This window comes from Haliotis rufescens, unplaced genomic scaffold, assembly GCF_023055435.1.
Source record: "Haliotis rufescens isolate VD_foot unplaced genomic scaffold, xgHalRufe1.0.p SCAF_1, whole genome shotgun sequence".
Taxonomy (NCBI): Eukaryota; Metazoa; Mollusca; class Gastropoda; order Lepetellida; family Haliotidae; genus Haliotis; species Haliotis rufescens.
Genome location: NW_025963779.1, coordinates 10,728,561 through 10,755,922, shown reverse-complemented (window position 1 = coordinate 10,755,922; position 27,362 = coordinate 10,728,561). Strand labels below are relative to the sequence as shown.

The 27,362-nt window shown below is 40.1% G+C and overlaps 1 protein-coding gene across 16 annotated transcripts in view; it reads right to left on the bottom strand.

Annotated features, from left to right (window-relative positions):
• LOC124147497 (potassium voltage-gated channel protein Shaw-like) overlaps positions 1–26,583 on the bottom strand; it is a 136,869-nt gene extending 110,286 nt beyond the window's left edge. For 11 of the 16 annotated variants that reach the window (XM_046518120.2, XM_046518113.2, XM_046518106.2 and 8 more), the window contains exon 1: positions 26,221–26,580. The gene's annotated coding sequence lies outside the window, so the exon portion shown is untranslated. Of the gene's footprint in view, positions 1–25,173; positions 25,480–26,220 lie in introns of those variants that run through there. The other 5 variants (XM_048381672.1, XM_046518179.2, XM_046518213.2 and 2 more) reach the window with 3 other exon arrangements.
• Between the last annotated feature and the right edge of the window lie 779 nt (positions 26,584–27,362).

The window sequence follows — 27,362 nt, the reverse complement described above, 5'->3', positions numbered from 1 at the left end:
TTAATTTGGCCACTCCAAATAAATATACAAACAAACAAACATACATATACACACACAAACAAACAACTGAATAAATAAATAAATAAATCTATAAATAAATAAATTAGTTTTCTACAACTGTTTAGAAATCTACAACGCTCAACCATCGAAACATCGCATTCATCATGAAAGGCATTCACACAATGGAAACACCTATTATCTTCCAATTGTATGTTATCATACCGCCCTAGAGAGAGACTAGCACAGACACCAGATCTTTCACGATACCATAAAATTCATAAACGGTTACAAATGCATGTTTTTTATAATGTATCTCTATCCACATTTAAGACAACCCCTGCAACTTTGTATTCAAATCGGATCAAGAGCAAAAGTGTCGAAACAATGTAACCATTGTAATAGACATTGCTGTGACTATGATTGCCATATTATTTTGCACTTTGAAATGTTTATGCCTGACAGTATTATTTCTCCTCATGCCTGATTGATAAACTTGATGTAGATGTAAATGTGAAAATAGATATGCTCGACGATGGTGATATGCTTTCATTCTTTCTCGGTGCAGATGTCCATGACTTGACTAACGAACTTGATTACGATACTTGGCAAAGCATCATAATGTCTTTCTGCCACTTCATATGGAAGTTAAAGAAATACCTTATGTATATATACTAGATACCTTCCTGCTCTCAAAATGTACATTGAAAATTGTTTATTCATAGTATTGTATAGCATGATTTCATTGTATATAGTCAAGTAATTTCATTGATGTATTGTAAATAATGTATTTGCCCATGTAAAATCTTCGGATTCAACTCTGGAGGAAATAAAGAAATTCATTCATTCATTCATTCATTCATTCATTCATTCATTCATTCATTCATTTCATTCATTCATTCATTCATTCATTCATTCATTCATCTAACGTTTGCCAGGGTGGCTACATCTCCAACGCCTATAAGTGGGTTGAGTGAGTGAGTGAGTTGTGTTGAGTGAGTGAGTTGGGTTAAACGCCGCTTTTAACATTATTCCAGTTATATCATGGCGTGTCAGCTTAATGTGGGAGGAAAGCCCGAAGTGATGCAGGTCTCAGACGTTTACCACTTCGGTGAAACCCACGAGCACGGGTATGGTGCTGACAAACCTAGAAACATAATTGGGGCGAACCTGGATTCGAACCCACAATCATAGGTTTCTGGCGCCTTAGACGACTGGGCCACCTGTGCCCCCCCTACAAGTGGAACGGAGAGGTCAATGCTCAAGTAATATCCAGCAGCCACTGTGGACATGTGTCCGGGCTTGTTGTCTAACAAACATAGAGTACTTGGGTATAAGGTAGTTTATGGTGATGCGTATCTTCAGGTGTAGTAAGTGTATCGTAATACGGATCATTATTGTCCTGTGTGTTAGGTGTTGTGATACGAATCGTGCGGTGAGTTAAGTGTGATGTGCAATGTCCCGTGAACTACGTATATGCTGATACGTATCTTCCTGTGAGGTCTAGTATCGTGATACCTATAGTCCAGGGTGCCGTTGTACAAAACAACCTTAGCGCTATGACTGTCGTAAGTCTATGTTAAGGTATGGGAGTTACGATCACCTTAGCCCAAAGATCACTTTGTACAGCGGCAACCTGTGTGGTAAGTGATTAGTGATACGTATAGTCTGATCAGTTATGTGTATCGTGACACGTGAAATCTCGTACATTCTCATCAAATCCCGTACATTTAATCACAGACTCAATCACACAAATCCTAGCTTGACCTAGCAGTAGAGATCAAATGTTGCAAAAGAAGGAATGGGAATTAAACGAACCAAGATGTTTATTGCCACAAATGATGGATTATCAAAAATGACAGCCTTCTCAGAAAACAGGTAATTGTCACGGACTGAGACTGGTACATCGTTAAGATTGCGATAGCGCATTTTCCATGGCATACGTCCTCGACATTTGAGTCGAGTGAATTTACCCAAGCTGAAATAAATCCGTATACTTTGGTTATTACTTGTAAAGTTAGACTTCATGGAATATTAATGGTTGTTGAGAAGAGCATAGCTGTCTGTTTTACCAATATAATGGGGACCTAACACATGCCACGTATGTATAATTGTGATTATATGACATGTAAAATTTTCTTACATTTTGTCAATGGGGTATATTCCGACAGCACTGTGGACATGTGTCCGGGCTTGTTGTCTAACAAACATGGAGTACTTGGGTATAAGGTAGTTTATGGTGATCCGTATCTTCAGGTGTAGTAAGTGTATCGTAATACGGATCATTATTGTCCTGTATCCTCCGGTGATGTAAGTGGCTAGCGATACGTATGTACGGCGAGGTAGGTACATCGCGATACATGTTGTACGGTGGTGTTAGTGCATTCTGAAACGTATCGTGCGGTAAGGTTATCGCGATACTACGTACGTGGGTCTCCGTTTTGGGCGATCCCTATTATACGGCGAAGTAAGTCTTTTCACGTATCTTAAAGGTAAATGTTCTCTATTTACATCATACGATGAGGTAAATGTATCGTGTACCATCAGTACCATACGATGCCGTTGTATAGAATGACATCTCCAGCAGGTGGCAGCAAACATCAAGGACCGGTTCAATTCAAAGCACATCGGCAGTGCAAGCTGGGCTCCGTCTTTTCATAGTAGTAAAACCATTGCTTCATTGCTTCTAGAACAGACCGTTAATGCAAATAGTATGGACACGTATCCAATGGCCTTTTCCAGACACCATCACAAATTCGAGGCCGACCAATTAATGCTTTGAAACATCAATCATCGTATCGTGACGATAGCAATACATGAAGCATAGAAGAGTTATAAACAGGATCGGCCCTGTAGGCTGTTCACTATGATTTCGTTAGATCCCTCAGGTTCTCTTTTGGTAAAACTTTTATTTCTGCTGTTCCGTAAGGTCCTGACCTCTGGCAGCGAGATATATATAGAAGTTATGTCCCTGTATTAATCCAAGGAGATATTGCTATTGATCAATAGCGGAAATTATGGCGTACTACTGTTGAAGGCCTAGCAATGGCGAGGTGGAGGTCCGGATATTGGTTGCTTGGTACTGTCAGAGATCCCCATTCACAAGGATGGTTGGCCAGATATAAATAGACACAAATACTGGCGTCTGGGGTAGATAGGGTGAAGGTGTAGGGATAGAGCAGATTAGATTCAACACATCCAATTGCTGAATTCTTACATCTATAAATATAAAGAGATTATGTCCATAAAATCAATACTACTGAAATGTGTCTTTAACGTGCTGATTTCTGTATATCAACCAACGGCTATGAGTTTGGCATCATGAGGAAACAACAAAGGTATAAGGTGACATCAAACTTCTCGGATGTAAACGTCTGTATTATTCCTGTGGTAGCGTTACATGAGGCGGGTTACCTCTTCGCCAGACCCGCGGAGATCCGGGGTAAAATAGGTCTTCAGCAACCCATGCTTGCTGTAAAAGGCGGCTATGCTTGTCGTAAGAGGCGATTAACGGGATCGGGTGGTCAGGCTCGCTGACTTGGTTGATGCATGTCATCGTATCCCAATTGCATGGATCGAGGCTCATGATGTCAATCACTGGACTGTCTGGTTATTTATAGACCGCTAGATTATTTATAGACCGCCTTCATATAGCTGGAATATTGGTGAGTGCGGCGTTAAACAACAAACAAATAAATAAACCTCTTCGCCATCTTTGAGGGAGGGTCTTAGGGTAAACGTCACTTTTCACTGTATTTTATTTATGTCACGGCTGAAGGCTGCAGGCGTGAGACCTTTGCCACTTTGATAAAACTGACGATCACGTACATGGTGCTGACAAATCATGGCGAATCTGGGATTCGAACCCTGGATTAGCAGATCTTAGCAAGGTTAAAGGGACGCAACCCTGACCAGAAATTGGCCTAGACCTAGACGACGAAGTCACACTGTATTGTCTACCACTAAGTAGTTAAAGAACACCCGATTCTTTCATATTACTATATCCGCCATGTGACTATAGTTATATGGGTGAACCGCCTCTGTGGTCTAATGGTAGAGCGTCCGCCCGGAGAGCGGAAGGTCCGGGGTTCGATCCCCAGCCGCGTCATACCAAAAGACGTTAAAAGATGGTACTTGTTGTTACCCTGTCTGGCGCTCGGCATTAAGGGGCGAAAACAAGGACTGGTCGGCTCGGAGTCAGTATACTGTGTCTGAGTGGGGTATTCATGTTAAACTGCGGCATGGTATCTCAGTGTGCTAGCACTATAAATCGGCATCAATCCGGACTAGTACAAGCAGCCACACACACACATACACTTGCATGCACGTCGCTATATAAGTGCAATAATCTTGGACGCGACGTTAAACCCCATTTCACCTTATATGGGTGTACTTTAACTTCTCTTGTGTATTGTATTTCAGTAGTTCTAGAATTCAATGTATTATTACAGTTACGTATAACAGTATTGTGATTCATTATTTATAGTTTTGTAAGTTTTTTAGTACATAATGTACGATTTATGAGACGCAGACTGAAATCAATAAATGCGTTATTGTAATTCAGTACTTATATGATTTATATTGTTACATTTAATTAACATATCATTGTAATTCAGTACAACCAGCCTTTATCAAAGTAAAAAGCAGTGTTGTACATTACAATAATACAAAACACGTGTTCCACAGACATAATGTTATGCATATGCAGACAATAGCTAAAGAACTAGTAATACGAAAAAATGATTTCTGCAATATGACCTGCTAACGTGCTGGAAGTGACGTATGATGTATACGTGCAGTGGATCGTGTAGGTATCGGAATCAAAGGAAACGCAAATATCACACGACGTAGGGAACTGCTCACCATACATCCTGGGATACATCTACATGTGTTTTATAAAATCTGGAAATTTTAAACGGCTGAATCCATATTCATTCACATTAAGTCGAAGCAGCATCTCTACGTGGCAAAACGCGCGTGGGACATCGTGTGTAAATAAACAAAGCTTAGTGCAAATAGATAAGTTTAGACTACCAGAGGCAATAATTGTAGAGGCAACACTGCTCTTTGTACTGATTTGTGACCTAGCCTCGTTCTGACTATGGTAGGCAGTTCCAGTACGATGCTGTGGATAGGCGCTTTCTATGCAATATGATGATAACGCTGGTTTAGTTCTATAGGGGGTTTTAGCATTTGTTCCATGCCCATGTGATCGATACAACACATATCACACACTAACTGCAGATTAGGTAATATTATAAGCAAACAATTTTAATAAATGTCATATTTGGGGTAACACTTTCTTACTAAAGTTCCGATTCTCGTACTTTTTTTGGTTGAGTCCTATCCGGGATTCGAACCCGAACTACCAGAGTGAGGCAAATAATCGCCAGCAGACAAAGTCAGCGAATCCCGGATGGGACTCAACCCAAATAAGTACGAGAATCTAAACTTTACTAAAAAAGTGTTATCAAAATATAACATTTGTTACATTTGACCACTTTCTAAATGGCATTGTGTGTTCAACCCATTTTAATTCTGAAATAGCAAATCGTACAGGAAATATTTCTTTGTTTATGTATGCACTTAGAATTCCAGAGTGTATACAGAGTACGCAATGACCACATAAACTCCAATTAAATATGCTGCGGTACACTTACATTTACTGCACGTGTCTTATTACCGTAACTCAAATCAGTACTTTGGTTGTCAACTTAAAAGTACCCCCATAAAAAGCATGGCTAATCTTAAATCCAGATCAAACTAAATTTGATATATAACCAGCAAATTATCAATCATCATCGCAAAGGGGTGTTTCAGTGATCATTGATTACTGAGATAAAAGGTTAGAATAAGAAGCAATATCAATACCAGAATACGTTAGTATTTTTTGTGCTTAATATTCTTTCCACCCTTGAAGCTTACAATTCTTAGGAACAGACAAGTATACCACAGCTAGCGGGGATCATGAGTTCAGCGCGGTGGCCGTCTTAATGATTTTCAATACAGAATAGGATCAATAATCTCTTCTCCCTGCTCCTCAATTAGAGGCTCCCCAGGGAGTTCACGACTCCATAGCCTCGTTATCCACTACCCAGACAATATTGTGTGACATCACTAGACTCACCGCCAGAGGGCAGTGCTAGCTGTGACGTCATCACTAACCATCTACTCCGCCGCTGAACTTGCGGCGATCGTATAGGGTTTCGTGTTGAATAAATCTCCATAACTGTGGAGAACAATGACAGAAATATTTTAAAGTATTACATCCGTTCTTTGTATATTCCTTGAACAGACAAGGGAAGCTTTACTCTAAATTAATCAGTTTCCGGGCACCGACCCTTCCCTCGTGTTTACCGTGGAAAGATTATGACAGTGGAAAATAGAATTGTTTGCGTGCCCATAATGATCCGCGAGATGTAATAGTGTTACTGTAAGACCACAATTTGATAACAGGAGACGGCAGATGATGCAATACCCAGCTGCTTTGAAGTCTTAATGAAGGATGTATGACTGGGACCCAGTATACAGACACCATTACCTTCGCAATGAATGGTTGCGCTGAGCAGTAAAGAAACCAGATTACTGTATGTTTGCGATCAAAGCTATTACATATTGGAATTGAGACGTGTGTTTGTATACATTACGCTTACTGGCAATGTAAATATGTTAATGTTTCCAAAGCCATGCCTAAACTGGTTACGGCTGCGTCTTTCATCATGCGCAAATCTTAAGTTTTCTGATTGCATAATGTATCCAATCAGTGCAGTCCAAGTGATCTGAGGCGAGATTTTCTAGGCTATTATTGGAATCGGTTACAACGACACCTATGTATGCGGAGACAATTGGATTATTTTATTACAGTCCATCATTACTGTCCACATGTTCGGAAAGGGTGAAAGGGGAGGTGGGGTAGTCTAGTGGTTAATGCGTTCGCATCAGGGTTCGATTCCCCATATGGGTACAACTTGTGAAGCCCATTTCTGGTGTTTCCAGCCGTGATACTGCTGCAATATTGCTAAACGCGGCGTAAAACCATACTCACTCACTGTTTGGGTAAGACAAATCCCAGCAAACTGTTTGTTGCCGAGGACTAAACGGGTATTGTATGGTACAATTGGCTATATTGTGACGCCCTTACATAACTGTCTCTTAGGTTTTATTAACAACATGTGGTACAATTGGCTTGAATGCTGACAACCCTACATAACTATCTTTAGTTTTGAGTATCGTATGGTACAAATGGCTGACCCGGTGACCACATAGAAACGTTCTTCGTTATGGGGATCGTGTGGTACAAACGATTTAGCCTGGCTGCAATAGTATTACTTTTTGCCCAGACCACGGAGATATAGGTAGGCGTATACTGAATGTAGGTATCCAGGTCAAACACTTGAAAACACACCTGATTGTTTTTACTCTGGCTTTGTAAGTGGACTGGCGTCAGTTAAATATTCCTTATTTTCATCTTAAAGCATTAGCCCACTTGGTTTGCACCATTATGATGACGTCGCGCTATTGTTCTACAGTTGATTCTGAGCCAGGAATTTACTGGCGATTCTTAAAGTGCCTTTAATCAAGCCAAACTGACGCAACTATAGGTCATAATCAACACATTATAGAGAAATCACACAACAACAATAACATGATCAGAGAAATCACTGGAATTGATTCAGAAAGTAGAACAGAGTTCATTGATTCTACCCCGGAATCAACAGATTCGAGTGATTTTCCCATTACAGTAAACTACGGTTATAACGAACACGCTTATAACGAATTGACGGATAAAGCGAACTTACTTTTTGGTCTCGACTACTTGCTGTAGTCATGCTGTATATGTACTTATATCGAACTACGGTTATAACGAACTAAAACTAGTAGTCCCATTGAGTTCGTTATAACCGTAGTTTACTGTACTTATTTCGATGTTGTATTGGCGTGTACAATTTTTTTCCGGACATAAAATGAAGCAAAAGCTACAATAACCTTGTGCCAAAAAATTACGATTTACCATGGCTCATTTCTGCTGCCAAGCTAAACAGCTAATAGGTTGCATGGTAAAATCTAAACTATATAAACAGGAAGTGTTTACACTGGGCGCTAAGCTGGGTGGCGTTTGCTCTGCCGGCGGAGCTCTATCTTGCTTTACGGCTTAGATTGAAGAATCATTCGCTGTGATAACAGTGACTCGGGTATACCTACATAGACATAGTAGTAAGGGCAGTTCTGATATTTCATCATTTAAAGAGACGTGTATTATACAGCATCCGCAACACTGTCTGGCAATACTAACTTCGACGCGTGGTGAACTGGTTCTGTGTGTTGGACACTTTCACAAAGGGAGATCAAAAAGTACTCTCTCCATGAGGCCTGGTCTTTGTTTAAGATAGTCCTAGATTCGCTTGATAATGTATCTGCTTGCTTGGCGTAAAAACGATACGTTTTAGCGTTTCTTTGATAAGGGTGTCGGTTCTAGGTTAAAATGGCATCAGGAAACTGAGAAGATATTGTGTTGTCAGTTTGCCTCGGTAGGGTCGACTGTATGACTGTGAAATGGTAATCTCTATACCTCTGAAGTACAATTGGGCCATATTAGTCCAGTGTTGACGTGATTTAATTTTACAAATGTAGGTCTGTCGTTTATATGTAGTTTAATATGACTACCTTATCTGTTTTGAATGAGATTTTCTACCAAAGTCGTACGGTGTTTTATTGTATCGCCCTATTTAAAGCGCAATAGTTACCATTCATTGTGGAGTATTTCGGTCACGTGTTACTTTAGATCTTCCAGTCTTTTGGTATCCCTCGATGTCCTCATTTAAGTCTCGTAGCCTTATTTATGTACGAAACCAGTCAGCTTGCACAGTCAGATGTTTTGAAGGACGGAATGTGGTAGCGTGGAAAGGTTAATGCGATGCAGTATCTCATCAACATCATCCAGGCCTGTGACAAATGACACAGCAATTAATGGGGTCTTCATACTGAAAAACCCAATCCACAATGTAGCAACACTTCAACTATTTGTGTAAATCCAAGGAGTTGTGTTGTTTTCAGCCTAGATCTAAACCTTGTAACTAGTGTCCTTAGTCTGTCATAAAGACCCTGAAACAAATATATCAATACAGCCCATGCAAGTCTATAATATTTGGCAAGTCTAGATTACTGCAGTTTTAGGAATGAAGAAAGTCTCTGGTCTCCTTTATATTATATTTTATAACTATAATTTAACAACAGTTTTTTTTGTAAAATATGTTCAATTTAGAGACTAGATGTTAGTCTAGGTGTGCTGTGTAACGAGGTGCGGAACGAGGCGGTTCTGTGTACAATATTCGTCTTTGGGTTATCTCAATGCCTCTTTCCTTCCATGAAGCTGTACACAACCACCGGTACCAACTACTGTAAATACTTGTAGATTCAAGAGATACTTCGTTAATCTGGAAACCTGCCTTCAGACAATCTTCTGGTCAACGACCAAGGACCATTGGATCGTTAATCTGGGACCGTCCAAATTAACGCCAGGATTCATTAGGACTGTGGTTATATATCAAAAGGGGGTGTGCTGGGGAGCATCCAAGACATTATGTTCAGGGGGAGGTTTGTTTGAAAAAAGAAGCAATTTAGACTCAAAAGACGCAAGGATTATGAAAATAAGATTCACATATTCAGGTAGGTTCCTAACAAAATCTTTTTGGCATTACCAAAATACATCCAATTTACCATATGCAACTGTCGATTGTGTGTTTATCAAGGATCAACCTGGCCAATTATGCTTTTAACAATATTCCAGCAATACCAGGGCCACACCACAAATTGGTTTCAAAAGGGGTACCCACTTGGGAAATCGAACCCGGGTTTGCCGCCTGACAAGCGAACGCTTTAACCACTTGGCGACCCCAAAGACCCCTTGGTCAATTGCAGAAAGCGTATGTTCTGTTAGTGGAACACGAATGGACATGCAATGAAAAACCTGAGCAGAGAATGTTTCAAAGTCTCATTGCCCGTTAATATTCGTTTGATAAATCCCGTTTGGAAAGCAAAGTAACTTTTAAGAAAAATATGAATCATTTGTCATCTTTTCATGTTCACCACTCTGAAGATAAAGTTATTTTGAGTTATATTCGCCCCCATAATATCCAGCGATTGTTATGACACGTTTGTGGCAAAAATAACCTCATGATAAAACGATTTCGAAGATGGCGGCAAGTTATCGTCTGCTGTGGCACGGGAGCCAACTGGTTTTACAGTCGGGGTCACAGTTATATTTATAGATTACAAACGCAGTAATTGTGTTTAACAAGCGCGCCATCTGCCGCCAATCACTACAATTACAAAAGCCCTATTCTCTTAACACTAAATCCATTTATTGCTAACGTTATATATTGACAAGCTCTTTGCGGGGGGTAAGATGGCGGCGTTATCTGTGTCACAACCTATTAACTAGAAAAAGTGGCAAAGAACTGGTGATCAGGCATATTGAGTATGAGACTCGACTCCTGCTGTGCCCTGACAAAGTTGATAAACAAAAGTGACGGACTTTGAGTATCGTCCATTTTGCTTTGGGATAACAGCGTCGGATGTTTCGAAATCGGGAGGAGCAATAACGGAACAATGTTTTTCTTTCAGAAAAGAACTTTCAGGGACTACATTTAAGCATATGATAGGGTGGAAATTTGGTAGGAGTATATATCGTTCCCGTCTCCAGTTTGGTAAATCCCAAAATAACGGTTAATTGTCGTTTAACCGGAAACATGTAATTTCTCATGCTCTGATTTTAAAAACGACTTAATTTTGATAGAACCGATCTGGGTATCGTTGCACAGAGGGAATATGACTCGGTTGTGTCGATTCCTGGAAATTCAAGTATGCTCGAGGTAATACAAAACGCCAACGCCAGAAAACAACCAGTCGCGATCATCCGACGAAACAAATTCCATTAGGCGCAAAAGGCGAAACAGTGGGTGAATATTATATGAATGGATCACTGAAAATCAGTGGTAACACCACAAACAAACCAGCCAATGAAGTGATGGCCCAGAACTCCAGTCCCACGATAACTAAAAGCAATAGTATACTCACTAATTGTCTGCTTATAAATGTGGATGTTTACATATATTGTTCGGAGTTTATTAAGACTATTATTATTGTTGTTGTTGTTGTTGTTGTTGTTGTTATTATTATTATTATTTTTATTTTTATTAGATTATGCTTGCTTAATAGTTTTGACACACGCGTTAATGCAGGTAGTCGATGACGGCACAGGTTCGCTGACCGTTTCATTATTTTAGAAAACGTCACATAAATATCATCGTTGTGCCTCAGTATTGATATGATTATTTGTAAGCCGATTCTTTTTGGTCAAATTAATAGCGGCGATTTAAAAATAATAATCTAAAAGTCGTTTTTGTTCCCGGTTGATATTTGCAATTTGCTCTAATTTACCCAAACTGAAAATATAAATGTACTACCCTTAACATCAGTGATTGGATTTCCTTCTCTTATAGAACACAAGGAGTATTTTGTAGGTATATATTACTATTTCAGCCCAATAAAAACGTATTTTTCTAATCTAGAAAAAATAGTAGCAGCGATCTCGTCGTGCAATTATAAATTTGTTACATACTAAAAGATTATATAATGTTGTCACAACTAATTATATATTTCAAGTTTATACCATCGCCAGTAAATATTTTATGACACCTGTGTACACCACCTGCAACCGTCTGTTGGCGTCCACTCTCGTGTCTTATTCCATTTCGCAGCGACACCTTCGACAACGACCAGCCATAATGGTCAGGAAAGTGTTTGTAATAAACCGGGGATCGTCTCAAAATGTTTTTCCCGTTATCATATTACTTTTATACTATTGTTAAAATAAGTTGAATTAATATTGTCTGCTTTTCAAATCTGATATAAATTTCTATTATAAATTGTAATATGACCGCGCTGTCTTATATTTGACAAATATGGATAAAGACGGTGAAGCTTTTGAGACGATACCTCATGTTCCGTTGTTCTTATCTCTGTGCAAACAGTTCCAGGGATCAGCGAGGATGTGTGCCTTCAACTAATACCAAATAACCACAATGTATTTATAAACAATTATTACTAACCACGTGTTATTGTCAAACACTTGTCGTTAATGGCCAACAGAAGTAAACCACTTATTCCTAATAAACGCGCGTTACTGATAACCGGCTTGACTTTGGCTACTGAAGTGCTTTGTGCTAAGCAGTTAAACGTGATTTATTTCTAATTTCATCAAAACATTAATTTAAGTCAAACATAACACACGATCTAGTCTGGGCGTCACTAAAGTGTTTATTAAAATGACTCTTCTCGGTTTAACACAAAGCCGGATATTAAAACCAAACACCTTCAAGCACGTCCCTGCTCTGAGAGTGTAGTGTGGTCAGTAAGTTGTACTATATCATGGCGGCCTGTCTATACTTGAGTCTACACCAGACAAACCAGCTGTCGAGATACGAATGGCCACTATCAGACTTGTTTCAAAATGCAACCATCTGATCCTCGGAATTCACCAGCAGCAGTAGGCGTAGTAGAAATTTGATTGTTTGTTTGTAGGTTAATGCCGCATTCAGCAATACTCCGACTTTATGACGGCTTAAGTAGTAGTAGTAGTAGTAGTAGTTGCAGATGTAGTAGTATCAGCAGTAGTAGATGTAGTAGTATCAGCAGTGGTAGTAGTTGTAGATGTAGTAGTATCAGCAGTAGTAGTAGCAACAGTAGTAGTAGTAGTAGTAGTAGTAGTAGTAATAGTAGTAGTAGCAGCAGCAGTAGTAGTAGTAGTAGTAGTCAATATAAGCAATAGTAAGTTACATTAGTAGTCAATAGTAGTAGCAGCAGTAGCCCTAGGAGTAGTAGTAGTAGTAGCAGTAGATATAGCAGTATCAACAGCAGCGGTAGTAGTAGTAGTAGTAGTAGTAGTAGTAGTAGTAGTAGTAGTAGCAGTAGTAGTATTTATTTAGATATTTCAAAGAATAAAAACTATACCTCCACTTTTCACACACCATCCACAAACCAAGAAACAACTATGACCGTCCTCGCGGTAGTAATGTCGGAATACGTTGTAACAGTAACAGTTGTCATGGAGACAGTTATCGAGAACACGAATAACACTCAAACAACCTGTACTGCATATGTATTAGTCATCCATGAAATTAAATAGCCGGGATAGCATATCTACCTGTCACACCTGGTACGATAAGTAGCTATGACGCGCGTCCCAAGTGCCGAGGCTGTTTACAGTACATCGGTGGCTGAGTGAGCGAGCTCTGATTGTTGCTGAGTGAATCATGTCTGACACTGGTGTCAGCAATATTACAGTTTGTTGCTGAGTGAATGAAGTTTTACACTTGAGATAACAATATTATAGTCCGTTGCTGAGTGAATTAAGTTTTACGCTGGAGTAAATATTGGTAAAAATTACATCGCAGCCCGCTATATTATAAGTTATGGTTAGTAAATTTTCTTAAGCTGTGGTCCATTTTCGAGATTAGCTAATGGAATGTTTCAAATGGTATTCTTCCTTAAAGGATTCCTCAACAGTTACAAAAGAGATTAACAATGGGACATTTTCAAATAAGTACTTATAAAATAGTTCTGTTACCACACGTTCGTATATATTTTGCATTTGTATCTCACTAAACGATACTAGTATAATCTCTTTACATAAAACTGAGTTATTTTTTATCTCTCGTGTCTCATAGGCCAACTTGCCGGGTGGTATATTTTATATTTTGTTATGTACTTTGAATGTATGTTTTTATACTGCGTGACACGCAAATAAAATATTATCTTATCTTATCTTATCTTCAAAAGTCACATACAGTCAAGTCTCGTTAATCCGACACTCGTTAATCCGACATAAAGATATGCAATCAGCCGTGTCGGATTAACGGGACTTGACTGTATATAACATCATATATGTGAACTCACTTGGCTTTAACACCAACTTCACGCAGAACGAATAAAACACATTTTTTGCGTCACAAGCGAACACAACCACATCTGGGCCACCCGGAACATCTAAGGCAACAACTACACAAGGCGGACCTAAAGCAACCATGGTTGTATCCTTCTCATGGCACGACCACCCGCCTCTCGTCTTCAACTAAAACATCTGAAAGAAGGATGTACTTAACTGAATTATACCGTAGAGATAAATCGATTGGAAAAAAAATGTCAACTTTAAACTACTATGTCCAGAATAATAAGCTTGCTCCTTCAACACTTATCTGCACGGACGTCATCTTTGACAAGCATTAAATCAAACTCCTTTCATAGGTCCGCTAGGAGCCCATGTTGACTTTGTATAAACCCTGCAATAAAAGCCACATATTCAGGCTTCTGCCAATCCGCTTGTGGCTCCAGGTTCTAACTATTGCTGGTTCGATCGATTTTGGCTAGCTGTAGCCGCAGTGCTGCGGGTCGAGTTGAGCACTTTAATGTGTCGTTTTTATTTCAGGATCAATCAACCCGCCCAAAATGTCACCCTCTCCCGCTCAAGATGTGAAAAATGCCCAATAATCTGTTAGAAGGAGGTGGTGTGGTCTTCGCAATTAAAATAGACCACCAACAAAACCATTATGTTTTCTTTGAAAGCTTTCTTCGTTTCGTTATTTATTTATGAGGCTGGGGTCTTCCCTCTAGCTATGTTCGAATGTAAGACGATACCTCGGATGTTCTTGGAATGTTATTTGAATTTGCAATTAAATTACAATCCAAAACACACTATGATAAAACCCTGTATTGCAATCTGTTTTCAAAATCGAAACAATCTGGTTTGTTTTCCAATTACTAGTATTTTGAAACTCTTCTTATCATTTCTTAACCAAACAAGAACCTGAAGACATTCGGATACTGAGAACTGTTTTGCACCCCGATGAACATTCTAGGGGGGTATGATCCGCGAAGTCTCATTCCCAATTCATCCTCGGTTAACCAGGGTAGTATATCTCCAGCTTAATGTAAGAAATACCCTGGGTCTATTTGCCACTACAGCGTCGTTTCGGAAGTGATGCCAGCACCACATCCACTCCCATCTCTAACTTAGCACATCATTCTGTCGCTCACGGGTGTTGTTATATTGGACGGCTATATTTAGCTTCCAGTATTTCTTATCGGACTCCAAACAAAACTATGGTGGCGATCGAGTTTCTAGCATTTATCAGAATTGAGACACAATACCCTAGATAATCGCCCAGTGAATTCAAATTGATTATCTTCGCGTGAAAGTTCTGCTCAGTGTTCACAAGTCGATCATCTGTTTCTCTGGACAAATCATTTCGACTAAAGACAAGGGAACAGTTCAAACGTTCTATACATTCTTGGAGTACTGAGACATACCCTACAACCACAGAACGTGATTGTGAAAATGTGAAAACAACTCTACACGGCTCCTTAAACGATAAGACGTTATATGTAGTGTGATTCATTCCGTGAATGCCACTTCGCGATGTTGCCGTACCTTGGTACTCCCAATTTAATTCACCTATAAAATGTCAAATATATGACTCTTTTTAACGTTCCATTTACACGGCTTTTAGTAATTGTAATGTCAGTAATTTGAATTAAACTTTTCGAATATTTTGCTTCTAGTTTTGCATTCTTCGTATACAAGTGACACGAGTTATGAATAGCTCTAAACCTTAAGGTTGTTGGTTTGTTGTTTAACGCAGCAATATTCCAGCTATATGACGGCGGTCTGTAAATAATCGAGTCTGGACCAGACAATCCAGTGATTAATATCATGAGCATCGATCCACGCAATTGGGATTGATGACATGTATCAACCAAGTCGGCGAGCCTGACCACCCGATCCCGTTAGTCGCCTTTTACGACAAGCATAGTCACCTTTTACGGCAAGCATGGGTTGCTGAAGACCTATTCTACCCCGGAATCTTCACGGGTCTCTAAACCTTAGAGGCTTGAATTTATATTCATATGATGACCCTATGGAGAACAGAACGGAACTCACACCAACCGCGGCCCTACTACTGTGCGCTTTAAGTAAATATATAAAAACATATATAGCTGACTATACACGATGCAAAGAATATACAAAATTCGCAATAAATGTTAACCTACAAACTTAATCTGTAAAGACAATCTGAAATGGCAGACTGACGTTGATCTATTTATGTGAAATCGGGAATATTGATCATGTGAAATGTACATACATGCCTTAATGGGTAAAATGTCACGTCAGTGTAACAACATTACAGCAAGTGTCGTCACATTCAATATACAACATGAAGGATAATTTGAAGAACGCTGTTCCAATCATGGCCCTGCCAATAGGAATACCAGACCTCATCGAGCATATGTACCATGGTTTGTTTGGCTGTAGGCTTTGATTCTAACAATAGATGTCATTGTAGGGTGGATTCTAATCAAATCATGACCCCGAAGCCCACTAATATATCTGCAATACGCCGTGTTTGGTTCTGAATAAACCTTATAACACATCTGCACTGATATTGTGTGGCGTCAAGCTGCGGGCATAAAGTGATGAGGCTCAATGAAATAACCATCCGCCTCAGGGGATATAGTTCCTGGTCGTCCGAGCGGCGTTCAACAATTCTCTTCCTGTACTATGTTTTGAAGTTCATCCATCAGCCTGCTCCTCAGCGTCAGGTTAAACTGCCTGTCAGAGAGACACGGCCACCTAACCATCAATACATAGGGATTATTTTGCGTTGATATCATTCTCCTGGACTATATGAGCACAAGATGAAATTGTTTCACTAAATAAATATTCTGCTACCGATTGAAACCATTGTTAATTCTTATGCATATCAACGTGATATTGTTGATAAGATGTAACAAACCAAATAAGACATTTTAGTTTTAGATGCTGTATTTTTTATGTGATGGGATCATTTTCGTTGGGTTGTGGATCTTGACTAGATGATGCTAGGTAAATGAAGATAGCATTACGGAAACTCCAAAATCAAATTGTATCAAATTATTCATGGATTCACTTTTTAATACTCTTGTGTCAGTGTTGAATTTATTACGAGAATATAAACTAGATCATTCAAATTAAACAAAGGGAACACGGGTGGCCCAGTGGTCTAAGGCGCCGCGATTCCCTATGCAGAGTTGCGTCCCTTGGGTCGCCAGAAACCTATGATAGTGGGTTCGAATCCCTGTACGCCCGGATTATGTTTCTAGGTTTGTCAGCACCATACCCGTGCTCATGGGTTTCACCGAAGTGGTAAACGTCTTAGACCTGCATCACTATAACTGGAATACTGTTAAAAGCGGCGAAGACCCCAACTCACTCACTCACTCAAATTAAACAACACGTAAACTCTATTAATAGAATGGGAACAAAATGAATCAATATACATCACGAAAGTTTAATTTGATGTCAGTGAGAATATATATATATATATTGTTGTCTCTCAGTGAACATTCGTACCTTGGCCTCATTTCAAATATAATATCCAGACTGGATGTACAAATTCTATTTTTGCCTACAGAAATAAACATCCTTTCATTGCCATGAAGTGATGGCAGTGAGTATTTATGCAGAGGAGAAAGCAAGATTTTAAATATTTAATGCTAAACAATTGGCTGTTTCGCGAAGCCCGCTACTACAGAAGACGAAGTATCAACTAATTCCCAATTCCAATAATGGAACCAGCGTGTTGACTGAAGGTTATTCGTAGAAGAGTAGCACTTACGCGACTTGTAACATGCGTGTGGGGAATAGCTTCTGGCTTCAGTCGAGTGGGCTGAGAGAATTTCTAATGAAATCCGAGGTATTATTTTATTATATGGAAACAATATATCTGCTCAGCACAATGCCAGTAAAACATAATGTGCGGCTGGGTGACAGCTGGATGACACATAACCAGTGTTGCAGCATGGCTGTCTAAAGCGTTACCGTTGGAAAACGCATGATTAAATGTTAATTGGCGATCTCCTACTCCGATGTATAATATCGCATCAGGGCGCTGACCCTTGAAATCCTAGTCAGTAGGTTGATGCCAACAATGGAATTTACATGCATCTATTGATGAAGAGTGCACTCAATATTTGATTATGGATATATCGGCACTTTATTTCCATAGATAACAGAATCGTTTTGAAAATAATCAAACGTGACTGGTCCTTTTTAGCATGGGAAAGTCGACTGGTTACTTTCGTTAATCTATTGATGTCTGAAAACAGACGTTATAAAATGTTAAATGGAGATCTCATACGTCGATGTACAGCAAGATAACTGGTCACTGACCCTTGTTAGCCAGTCAGTGGACTAATGACGACAGCGGAATGTCTACACATCTAAGTATTGATAAAACAGATATTCTTTATTTGATTAAGGATATACCGGCACTTTGTAGTTTATAGATAATCAACAGAAAATTGGTAACAATCAATTGGCAAACGTTAATTACAGCCAGGGTTTAATGGATGCTACATAGGGCCTCATATGCGCATACACACTGAGAATAGGAGCCATCCCGGAGGCGGAAAACCAGTTTGAGTGGCTGTTTGAATCATTAAAACAAACCATTCTAGTACACTGCGTGTTACATATGACTGACTTTTGTATTCTGGTAAGAAATATACTCCGGATTCAGAGTGTAAATGGTTAACGGTTAACATTGAAATCCCCTTCTATAATGTGTTTCGGAGCATGTGCAATTATATACTACCCAAAAGGAGTTGGGACCACCTAATTCTTTCATATTGCTATAGTTGATCTTGCATGGCATGACAGATTGACTGTAGTGATATGAAAGAACCGGGTGGTCCTTAAGTTCTTTTGAGCAGCATATGACATCACTGCATCAGTAACAATCTTGGAAGTCTCATTGAGAAAGACAAATGTCGCCAGTCTGGGACCCGTTTGTTCACGGTCCCTTTGACTCGAATACAGATACACCCAGGCCAATCCTTGTATAACGTCCAGGGGTGAGAGCTCAGGGTTCGCATCCGATGCGTTGCGTAAAACAAAAAATACAATCACACAGCTGCAACTCCATTTGAAGAACAACTACCCTACATAACCATATGTATTAACCCAAACGAACACCTAATCAAACCATGCAGATATATTAAAAATATCTGCATATTACCCACAAGAATTTACACAAAATATTCCCTTAAAGGTACACACGACTATTGCTATAGTAAACCATAAAAGGATATATGTCTTGGAGTAAAAACTGTTATAAAACAGAAGAATCAATCCCGATATAATAAGACCCAGGACAGGCATAATCCTGCCTTCGTGCTGATTCAAGTACTGCCGTAAAACCTCATTGTACGTCAATCTAAAAAATGGCATAAAACTTACTAAAGGGTGCGCAACAAATATGTAAGACTTGTGATGTTTTACAACGTGCATAATGGAACCGACCCTGGCAGCCTAGAGCCGAGGACAAGACTGACATTGTTCTACCCCAGCTCTGCATCCACGCCATTGAGAGTACAGTCATTGTTGGCCGCCATCACCTTCTCACAGATCCTGAATAATGTAGCACACCATAAAACTATACAACCCAGAGTAGCAGAATCGATCCGTTTAACAAATTGAAAATAGCACATAGATTCAGCAGTGACGGGCTGAACCAATGGACGCGAGAACAATCACTCAATACGCTATCACAATTGGAATATTACCAATAATATTTATGAGGGCATGTCTAAACACTGATCGATTATGAAACTGATTTTATTCTTAGTTTCAGGGCAAATGTTCATTCTTATGTTAAACTCGTCCAACAACTCGATATTGGAGAAACTTGGTGAGAGGTTCCGGTTAGAAGTAGTTGGGTTTTTTCTTATCGATACAACATGGACACTTCACAGTACTTAAAGAAGTAGTGTATAAGGAGGCATCAGACATTTCCCCCAAAACGATTCCAACGTGAACAAGGCACACACGACGCACGTTCACAACCAGTATTTAAGACTCTCACATCTAACCAGTGATGATGTAATGCTAGATATATATAAAGTGAACTCTAAACAATGGGAGTTTACCTCAACTGTGGTAAATACCAGACGCAATTATCATAGACCAGGATTTTGTGTAACATATGCCAAATACATTGTTGCAACATGAATGCTTAAATCAGTTGTCATAATATAGGAGCATGAGTATTAAAAATAGTTATCATAATACAGGAGCATCAGCAGTTAATGCAGTTGTCAGAACACATGAGGATCCGTATTAAAATCAGTTATCATAATGCAGGAGCATCAGTAGTAAACATAGCTGTCATTATACAGGATTGTTGTTGCCTGAATGTCTCAACTGAGTCTGTGGAATCATGAGTATAAGTATAAGCAATTATCATAGACCAGGATTTTGTGTAACATATGCCAATCACAATGTTGCAGCATGACTGTATAAATCAGTTATCATAATACATGATCATGAATATTAAAAATAGTTGTCATTATACAGGAGTGTTGCTGCCTGAATCTCTAAGCAGTTATCATATAAGGACATGAGCATAACTGCAGCATACTCTATGAGCGTTGTTGCTACCTGAATATCGAAGCAGTTATCATATATAGGACATGGGCATAAGTGCAGCATATTCTATGAGCGTTGTTGCTGCCTGAATCTCTAAGCAGTTATCATATATAGGACATGGGCATAAGTGCAGCATATTCTATGAGCGTTGTTGCTGCCTGAATCTCTAATCAGTTATCATATATAGGACATGAGCATAAGTGCAGCATATTCTATGAGCGTTGTTGCTCACCTGAATCTCTAATCAGTTATCATATATATGGCACGAGCATAAGTGCAGCATATTCTATGAGCGTTGTTGCTACCTGAACCTCTAATCAGTTATCATATATAGGGCACGAGCATAAGTGCAGCATATTCTATAAGCGTTGTTGCTACCTGAATATCGAAGCAGTTATCATATATAGGACATGGGCATAAGTGCAGCATATTCTATCAGCGTTGTTGCTACCTGCATATCGAAGTGGTTATCATATATAGGACATGAGCACAAATGCAGCATATTCTATGAGCATTGTTGCTACCTGAATCTCTAAGCAGTTATCATAAAAGGTCATGAGCATAAGTGCAGCATATTCTATAATCGTTGTTCCTACCTTAATATCGAAGCAGTTATCATATGAGGGCATGGGCATAAGTGCAGCATATTCTATGAGCGTTGTTGCTGCCTGAATCTCTAAGCAGTTATCATATAAGGACATGGGCATAACTGCAGCATGTTCTATGAGCGTTGTTGCTGCCTGAATCTCTAACCAGTTATCATATAAGGACATGAGCGTAACTGCAGCATGTTCTATGAGCGTTGTTGCTGCCTGAATCTCTAAGCAGTTATCATATAAGGACATGAGCATAACTGCAGCATGTTCTATGAGCGTTGTTGCTACCTGAATCTCTAAGCAGTTATCATATATAGGACATGAGCATAACTGCAGCATATTCTATGAGCGGTGTTGCTGTCTGAATCTCTAAGCAGTTATAACATAAAGGGCCATGAGAATAAATGCAGCATATTACACGAGCTTTGCTATAACCTGAATAACCACAAATTTAGTGAAATAGTACATTAGTGCAGCATATTACATAAAAGCGACATAATTCTTTCCATATTCAAAAGAAATCCCAATCTCAAGAGTCAATTGTACGATTCCGACTATATCATGTTTATGTCAGGATGTGTTTATGAATCAATATCAAATAGTGACGATACCAGGTGTTCGCGAAAAGGTGAGCGTATCCTGCCCCACCGGTGACACCCTTCACAAACACATGCAAAGGCAAGTCAAATGTTCGTTGAATAAACACGGGAACATATGGTACAAGGTAAAATAGGGAATTGCATCGGAATCACTTTTGTCACTGACGAGACAAATTTGGAAATGTCCTCCACATGACTGCCGTAAACCTTTGTCATAGAATGGGGTCATGGACAGTTGTATGACATATTCAATTATCAGAGGGAAAATATTCCAATTTGGGTGTACTGGGGTGTGTCATTAAAACGATTACTGCATTGTGCGATCATCACCACAAGGTTTGGCATGGCATGATACGGGGCTGTTACAAGCAGTATCAGGTAGATACACGAACAGTAGCGTGAATCTTTACTGTCAGTGTGGCATGTTGTCATCAGCAGTAATGCAACATGGCAGTTTGTGTCAGTGTGGCATGTTGTCATCAGCAGTAATGCAACATGGCAGTTTGTGTCAGTATGACATGTTGTCATCAGCAGGAATGCAACATGGCAGTTTGTGTCAGTGTGGCATGTTGTCATCAGCAGTAATGCAACATGGCAGTTTGTGTCAGTATGACATGTTGTCATCAGCAGGAATGCAACATGGCAGTTTGTGTCAGTGTGGCATGTTGTCATCAGCAGTAATGCAACATGGCAGTTTGTGTCAGTATGACATGTTGTCATCAGCAGGAATGCAACATGGCATTTTGTGTCAGTGTGGCATGTTGTCATCAGCAGTAATGCAACATGGCAGTTTGTGTCAGTATGACATGTTGTCATCAGCAGGAATGCAACATGGCATTTTGTGTCAGTGTGGCATGTTGTCATCAGCAGTAATGCAACATGGCAGTTTGTGCCAGTATGACATGTTGTCATCAGCAGTAATGCAACATGGCAGTTAGTGTCAGTATGGCATGTTGTCATCAGCAGTAATGCAACATGGTTGTTTGTGTCAGTATGACATGATGTCATTAGCGCAATGACAGCATTGATGTTTTCAAAAACAAACAAGGCAGAACAAGTAGGAGCTGCAGTTATGAACATAGTATGGTCCCACAGACATCCCCCTGTTGTGTTCCTAGCATGGTGTGATGGAGGTCTAGTAGCCTGTAACACGCCTCTACTCTGTCTGTGATCGAACCAATGTAAACCAGTGGCTGACAGCAATGGTAACGATTCACATACGATGACACACAATCAGCATCGTCGCACACTGTAACTGCCGTGTTAGAGATGATGATTGCCCTCTGCTAGACATCAATTGAAGTGGCTGGTGGGAAGGACTGGTATTTTGAACATTAGATATGGACCCCAATGAAAGGTAAATACAGTAAACTACGGTTATAACGAACTCAAAGGGACTACTAATTTTAGTTCGTTATAACCGTAGTTCGTTATAAGCATATATGCAGCATAACTACAGCAGATTATATCCGTCAGTTCGTTATAAGCGTGTTCGTTATAACCGTGGTTTACTGTATAACATATACACATATTTCAGCTGAAACAGGAACAATTCTATTTTAGGCTTATTCGAGGATTAATGTTTGGAGTGAGTGAATATGGTTCTTCGCCGTGTAAATATTTCTAACTGACAGGAATCCGTTTGTCTTTTGAAGTCATAAAATAAATTGACACCTTGGCATGGTCTTCAGAAGTGATTCGAGCCTCCGTCCCCACATAACCCATAACCCCACTCTATTAAATAGATCTAATCAGAAACTAATGTGCAGCTATCACAGGGATCTTGTTTGCTAGGTTTTTAATCCTTCAATATGAAAACAATGTTATAAATTAGTATTTTAAACAAGTAAAAATATTAAAATCTGTTCAAATAAATCCGCAAGTACTGTCAGGCTTGGTGGCTCTTCTGACGGTACAGTAAGAATAACAGAGTAAAGGTTAAAGGCAGTAAAGAAACAATTATCAATGTTTCAATCGATATGCTGATATAGCAGAGGCATTAATGTTCCAACAACTCACAATCACATGATTTGTAAACCAAGACTGAGCCCCTCTGGCAATTCAGGCCAAATAGGTCAGAATGCTCGACTATGGCCCATGTGTAAATGGGGATCGGATGTCCAGAATGGCGGTCAGATGGGACTGAGTTCGAATTGAAAACCGATGTCTCTTGTGCCCTTGCTGTTACACCTGTGTAACCATACCACCTCGATACAATGATGGTTTGTCTGCTCCAGGCCCGACCACAATCTGCAGGTCATTGCTGTACAGTACTTGATACTGTAAAGAAGACAAGCGAGACACTGCTTGGAGTATCATATATCGCCATGTGCTTACATTATAAGAATGAATAACCATAGGAGATCTGATTGGAAACAGACTTAACATCATTAAAAGCATTAACGAGTAGTTGGGTAGCCAAGTAGTTCAAGTATTTGCTCGTCACGCCTAACACCCGTGTTCAATTCCGCACATCCAGTAGTCCCCATCCGTCATGGACCTAACTCAATCAGGTATTCCAATAACCGACTGCTCTTCTGGAGGTACGTTCATGACCCAGACTACCAATTATATTCATCCTCAAACTCAAAAGACGATTATCACAATTCACTTTTTAAATCTTCCAACCGAGCTGTTTACTGAAACGCATGGAAGAGTGAAGTTTGCACCGCACGACAGAGGGGAGAGACGTCACTGCCTTGAACATATACATGCACCTGTGTGTTCAACAAGTACTAAACACAACTGTCCACAAAACGTCACCAATAGTGCGATCAACATATGCTAGTTAATATTGTCGAATTACAAATGGCATATCGAATCAATACTTCTATTGCCATAACTAAAATATGTGGTGCCTAAGTCTTAGAAGCAGCGCATGACAAAATATTCATCATGAACGTCCATTTTAGGTTACAGGTGTATTGTGCCTGATACGTGTCCTCGACATCGAGATGCTCCGCTGTGGAACCTAAGATTCTCGACGGTTTACGGAATTCAGAAATCCTGCCAAACCAAGCCTGAACCTGGTCCCTTGCCGCATATATTTGCACATGCCTCAAACTACCATATGTTATTAATGATGAAGCAACTTAATTAACCATACAAAATATGCTCTATTTGAAAATAGCGTACGGATGACGTATCTTTGGCATGTGAGCGCCAAGAGCATTGATGCTGTAACTAGCTTGGTGTTTACACCAAAATGTCGTCTGCTCTAATCTTCCTCGGGATCAACAACAGATTTTCCTCCTACATACACGTCTGACAGAACACGACATGTAGATGATTTCAGACCAATAATATGGAAGGGACCACCTGCTATCTAGCTCGTAACCTCGCACATGAACATTTGTGGACTGGGTTTATCACATCTGAACCAGTTACATTGCTACATGGAATATGAAATCTCTGAATCATCACTGATGAATAATTATTCAGTGAAACATAATCACATTACCTTATTGAATATCGTTATCCGGTATATGTGTAATCTGTCGTCTGCATCTATTGCCTCCTGTCTGTGTCGTCTGCCAACATGGAGGCCATGTTTTGACAGCTACTGGGAAAACGAACCTGATCTAAATTCCTTTAGTCCCACATCAGCAGTTGAAATCAATAGAAGGGTCTCGCGTCCTCATACACTGAATCGACTGCAGAAACTGCACAATCGCCATCAATCTGACCCGGCACAGTCACAGAGCGACAGACAGATGGACACACATGTTAAGCACATCCAAGGTTCGCCATCGACAAGAGAAGATGTCCGTAGCCAAATTGACACAAATTCTGCTTCCATTCCTTCACAAGTTCAAGGATGTTCGGAAGGACCACACGAAAGAGTTTAATTTATGCACCATCTCTGGAACACGTTACTATCAATGCCGAGATACCTTTGCCACAGAAGGTCATTCTGTACAAGACCAATATTTATGCATCAACAAAAACATTTAGCCCCAATCTGCAGCATTCTCTTACTAGAAAAGAAACGATCTACGTCTGAAATATAAATTTTAATTTATGCACGCATAGAGGGTTTAGACATAGGGAAAGTGTAGAATGTGTTACTGTGGGCATGACGTTTGGAGCGTTGGTGCAGGGTCCGTATGACCCACGGTTATCATCCGGATCTCGGGTAGAGGTAGATGGCTAAGCTAAGACGCGGAATAACTTATATAAGTCTACTTTGAATGAATATATTATGGTAATGGTTGAAGATGACAGGTGAGGAAGTCGGAGCTGAAGGCTGAAGGGAATCAACACCAGCATATACATTCGCTAATACAATTTCGCCCTAATAAGCCTGTCTTTTAGTCTCTTCTAGGGGATGAGATGACGATCACCTCATAATGAGGAATCAATGCCGTGATCTGACGGCGAATAGCATGGTGTTAGGGGAGGTGAAGGAGGAGGTGGTCGCCAGCTTCAATCCCTGATATGGAGGCAGCAGAGGATTTGGGGGAAGATGGCGGAACTCGGAAGGCTGAGAGTCAGGAATAAACCTTACCTGTGGGTATATGAATTGTAAGGGAATCCAGGGCTCTTCCACACAGGCCTTCTCTCGTCCTCTGGTTCCTTACAACACGGTGTCGCCCGGGCTGGTCACGTGATCAATTATGGCGGTGACGTCGTACCACTCATTAAGTCGGTATTGTAGTCCAGTAGAGAAGCTAGAGGCGTTCTCCACAGATCCCGGAACTAAACCTGCACCATGGACAGAGACAGACGCCCAGGACTGGAATCAGTCGAGCGGAACGGGTCTCATCGATCGCTTCATAGAGGCAGGATGAGGCCAGACTTGTTCAGTGGCCACCATTGGCTAATCTGTCCCTTTGCCTGTTTCGCCATTATACACTGCTAGGAAAAGGCGCTACTGCGCATGTTACTGTTATAGGAAGCCATGCAGGCTGCCCATACTTGGGTGTTTGTGCGACACGTTCAGGTGATTAGGAATATCGATTGGTGACAATTCCTCGCACAGAACACAGTGCTTGGAGGACAGCGCTGAGTCGGACAGGCGGGGCTGTGGATCTTCACGCATAAAGTAGGGGTTCGAATCCCATTAAAGAAACGTGTTTTGAGGCTTATCATCCCTGTCGTGTTGTCGAAGTGGCTGAACATGGTTAGACAGGTATTTGATGAATTAACTCCTAAATGCGAACATATTCTCCCTTGTGTCAGGTCAAGTAGGCTTGTCCAGCTTATATTGGACAAAGAGTCATAAACGTATCAGGAATATCTTCATCACATTTGCGTTGACGAAGACTTACTGTGTAGAAGAGGATTACTGTTTGGATTGAGTGCGTAAGTGAGAATGGTTTTACGCCGCTTTAGCAATACTACAACAATATCACTTCGGGGAACACCAGAAATGGGTTTCACATATTGTACCCATTTTGAGAATAGAACCCAGGCCTTCGGCGTGACGAGCGAACGCTTTAACCACTAGCTTACCCCCAACGCTCCTAATGTTTGGAATTGAACGAGAGTGTACATCAAATCTTAACGGACAGACGTGAGATGAACGATACGCGTAGAGATTCTGTAAACAAAATACACAACGACAACGTTATGCCAGTGGTGACATTATGCTCTGGCTAGCTGACTGTCCTGTCAAGTTTGATTCAAGTTATGTCAAAGCTGTTTGCC